At 41.0% G+C, this 4,550-nt stretch overlaps 1 pseudogene; it reads left to right on the top strand.

Annotated features, from left to right (window-relative positions):
- The first annotated feature begins 3,888 nt into the window (after positions 1-3,888).
- On the top strand, positions 3,889-4,009 carry LOC136638220 (5S ribosomal RNA; annotated as a pseudogene).
- The last annotated feature ends 541 nt before the right edge of the window (positions 4,010-4,550 follow it).

Raw genomic sequence — 4,550 nt, 5'->3', positions numbered from 1 at the left:
TCTACACCCATTATTCATTCATTGCTACACACAGAAATTCATTGTTTCAAGAGCTTCATTAAAATAACATTGATTGTCAAATGTTCATGACAAAATAACCTCTCTTGCAAATCATTAGGAAGTGGTGGGAAAACCTCAAAAAGCTGTTTATATGTTTAGCTTGGGAGCCAACATAGTAAGTTGGTTGAGAGTTTCAAGTGAAGAAAGAACCTTCTCCAGAACTTGCTCTCCTTGCCCTCGCAATTTTTGTCAAGCTTAGTTTTTTTCATTTTTTTCTTTTTCTTTTTTACAGAAGAGGACTACAAATAACAGCCAAACATTTACATACAACCTTAGTCCAACTTTTAGATCATGGAAGGTTCAGGACAGACATTAGATATATTCATGGAAGACAATACAGCCAGTATTAGACTGGCAGTACAGTATACTGGCAATACAGCCAGTATTAGACATGATAGCTAAATGGATCATCCATATTCAAAAGTCATATATTGTTGCTGGAGTCAATAGCATGGGAATGCTGTTGACTTCATGCTCTGCTTATGGCTGATTTTTTTTTAAACATCTGGCTGGTCACTGTTGGAAGCAGGGTGCTGCCCAGTACTAGTGAATTAGCATCCTGGATGAGTGTGTTCTGTTTGACTGGGACACTGTTGCCCAGGACGCAATGGACCTGTCACTGTGCTGGCCTAAATTTACACTTGGCCTGGTCCAGCAGGGCTGTTCTTCTGTTCTTCAAGGATCTTCAGGTAACTAGTATTCCTAGCTCCAGGCTGCTTGCAAACATATGGATTTATGGGGTTGATCCAGAGGTGCCCTTCTGCACATGGAAGACATATTTTACACCTCACACTGGACCAGTGGCATTGCCAGGGCTGTGCAAACTATACTGGGTGACATGTACAAGGAAGAGCGACACCACTACTGGTCAAGATTTTTTAAATCTTGTTATTTTTGGAAAATAACATCATTTTATATATCCATCAATGTGTAATTTCATGCAGAATGCAATGAAACAAACCATGTTTAAATATCTCTGTTCCATCAAAGGTTAGAGCCAAAAAACCCAGTGGGGCTAGGGTAATGACAGATCACAACACTCACCACCGTGGGAGTTGCCCCGCCCACTGCATGGGAGTAGGTTCATCATAGGGGTGACATGCTGGTCTCCCGCACCAGGTGATACAAACCCTAGTGGCACCACTGCTCTGGACTGTAGCACAAAGAAAATGACATGAAATCTAAAGATGCTCTTCTGCTTGTGCAACCTCTTTCACAAGCAGACTCATAGAAGCAGTTCTAGCACTGTATGAACTCTTGTGCAAGTTCCATTTGAGGAATAATCTCAAATGGAACTTGCACAAGCGGTTCCTTGCACAAGAGGTTATTGGAGAATAACTATTTGAGGAATATCTGTTCACTCATTTTTTTAAAAACTCCAACCCATATTCTTCTAATTTTGTTTCTCAGTTATGGCTGTTGTTGTGTTTAAGGATATTAGAAGGATATTAGAAAAAAAAAGCCACGTGCAAAAACAAGCAAGATGTAATACTGCTTAACAGTAATGTTAAATTAACTCTTAGCCTTGGGGGTAAATTTGGTCAGGAAAGGTGAGGTATAAACCCATTTGACAAACGAATGAATAGCTGAGCAGTAAAGTTCTTTATGTATGAAATTTGTAAGTGGTTGAAGTTCAGAAAGTCAACCAAATTTTGAAACGTTGCCCTTTTTTTAATGTACGTGAAAGCTAATTCCAACTGTAATGACAAAGACAGAGAAAACAATCTTAAACCACAAACATGGTACATATGCAGGGGTGTCTACACATACACACAGACACACACAGAGCACCTTGAAACAATTCTGGTGTCTCCTTTGAACTCATATTAAGCTAAGCCTATATAAATAGTGTCAAAGGGGTCCACACCCTGAACGCTCTGGGAGATCATGATAAACACTCCTGATGCTTTGCAGCTGGACTCATCATCTGTGCATTTCACAATAAAATTTTATGAAGCATTCAGACATCCAGCTGGTTGTATTCACTGGAAGATAATCCCCCCACCACTATAGCAATCTGTTGTGTATCCGCCGCATAATTGTGCATTCCTCCCCCCACAGTGTTCTTTCCTATTACATGCCCCAGATCTGTAAATGGGTCACGTTTTACTCAACAGATAAAACTCAAAATGAAACAAGGTTCTTCCCAGTGAAGAACACCAGCATTTCCAGAATCTCCATCAGGTGCTTCCAAGAGCTATTCCGAAAAGATTCTTAAGATTTCTCAGATGCTAGACTGGAGCTGCTCTCTAGCAATTCTGGCAAGGGTCTTTCACAGTTTTATTTGAAGATGCCAGGGATTGAACGAGGGTCTTTCTGTAGGCAAAGCATATGCCTCCCTAGAGAGCTATAAGCCCTCCTCAAACTGTCATTTAGAAACTCCATAAGCATGTTGTTGCTGTGATCAATTCCTCAAAATATCACAATGTAATATTATGATAGAAGGTCAGGAGACTGTCCCAAGACATACAAAGTAAACCACTTTGTGACTATGCTGAACGTTCCTTTATTGAAAAGCTGTTAATAAATACTGTTAATAATAATAATAATAATAATAATAATAATAATAATAATAATAATAATAATAATAATAATAATAATAATAATAAATACTACAAACACTACCCACCAGCAGCAGCTTAGTACTGTATCCTACATTTTTTCCAAATTGTATTGCTATATTGGTTGATGAGTCCTACATTCCTGGCCAACTGTGCTACTAGAGCTTTGAAAGAGGTGGGTCCCTTTTTTTCCAGCTGCATGAGCTTATCCAGGATGTGATCTCTGCCATTCAAAACATGAACAAAAACACCCAGGAAAATCTCATGATCTGTCAAAAAGCCAAAATGTGCAGCAGTCTCTCTGATTCTGAATTTGGATCCTACTTTCCACGACTCATGTCTTGCCATAAGGCACCTGGTTCACTTCTTGTTGCTTTTCCAGGGCTCTGAGGAAAGTTAGGTCAACTTCAGATCAGCTGAGGTCTTGGAAAACTTGCAAATGCTTCCATCAGAGGCCTCTCGAGGTTGGCTCTGTGTTTTTGCTGATTTATAATTATGTCAGCATGAAAGATTAAGGTGTAGCAACTTGGAAAAAAAAGTAAGAGAGCATGTCAGGCGCTTTCATCTGGTATTTACCAGCGGCTTGACCAATTACATGGATATGTCCAAAATAAACTGAAACATTTTTGGGGATATTTGTATCATCCAAGCAAAGTTTCTGAGGAACTTTCTGAGAAGAAATAATATTTAAAAAGTGCTTGAAGTCACAGTCCTCATCCATTAATGGCCTGGTGGGTCTCTAAACAAACTGCATTAAAGTTGATGCAGTTAAATCACTATAAATTTGCTGGGGAAGTATGTTTTCTACAACAATGTTAAAAACCAGTTTTTTTAATGTTTTCATTAAAATGGTATGCTATACTGATCTAAGATTAAGTATGTGTGTATAATTATGTTCTCTAACATCTTTCTCTTTGTCTTGCATGTGCTCTCTCTCTCTCTCTCTCTCTCTCTCTCTCTCTCTCTCTCTCTCTCTCTCTCTCTCTCTCTGTCTCATGGTGATCCGACTCCTGGAACCAGCACAAGTTCCTTGTCTTTACCTTCATAGCCTTGCCCCTGCCTATCCCTCAGCTCTCCAACATACCTGCTACACTCTTGCCCATGACATTTGCTCCTCCAGTACCACTATGCTCAGCCACCTGAAGAACCAGGGGTAGCCCGCTCATTAGGTGAGTTATCATGGGTTGCATTAGGGCAAATTGGAAGGGGGCAAATGGGTGGTGGATTTGGGAAGCCCTTCACCCTGAGTATGCCACTGCCACTGAGTTCCTCCAGCCCACTGTTACCCTGCACATGCCAGATCTCATCTGATCTCGGAAGCTAAGCAGGGTCAGGCCTGGTTAGTACTTGGATGGGAGACCACCTGGGAATACTGGGTGCTGTAGGCTTATACCATAGTCTTTCGAGACTAAAGGTTGCCAACCAACCTCCAGCCCAGCATGGATACAACCACGCTGATCCATTTTCCACACTCTAAAGCGAGTTGAAAAAGGATCACCCATCCTCTTACCATACTCCTTGCATGGTTTCTTCAAAAATGGCAGTGCAGGACTTCCAGTTAAACAGCTCTGCCTGTTCTCTCCTGTTGTCCTTAGGCCTGGAACTCCCCATCAGAACACTTTCACCATGTCCCTTCCCTTACTTTCTTCAAACCTCTTCTTAGAAGCCACCTTTCCATGAAGACTTTGTCACAACACTTTAATCTGCTTTCCCTATTATAACAAGCTTAACAACCCAACCTTATGCTTGGGCTTGTTATAATAGGGTACGCAGAGTATGCTTTATGGAGTCGTAAATATCATTACCAAAGTAGACATAGCTGTGTGCTTCTGGGTCACTGCTGCAGATGCTGAAGAGGACCCCACATGCAGTGGTGGCCAGTAGAGGTCCCACCAATATCAGTAAGTTGGCAGAGTTGGGGAGATTTGG

Source organism: Tiliqua scincoides, chromosome 1, assembly GCF_035046505.1.
Source record: "Tiliqua scincoides isolate rTilSci1 chromosome 1, rTilSci1.hap2, whole genome shotgun sequence".
In the NCBI taxonomy this organism is placed as follows: Eukaryota; Metazoa; Chordata; class Lepidosauria; order Squamata; family Scincidae; genus Tiliqua; species Tiliqua scincoides.
Note: the sequence above shows the minus strand (reverse complement) of the source record. Positions and strands in the feature narration are given on the sequence as shown.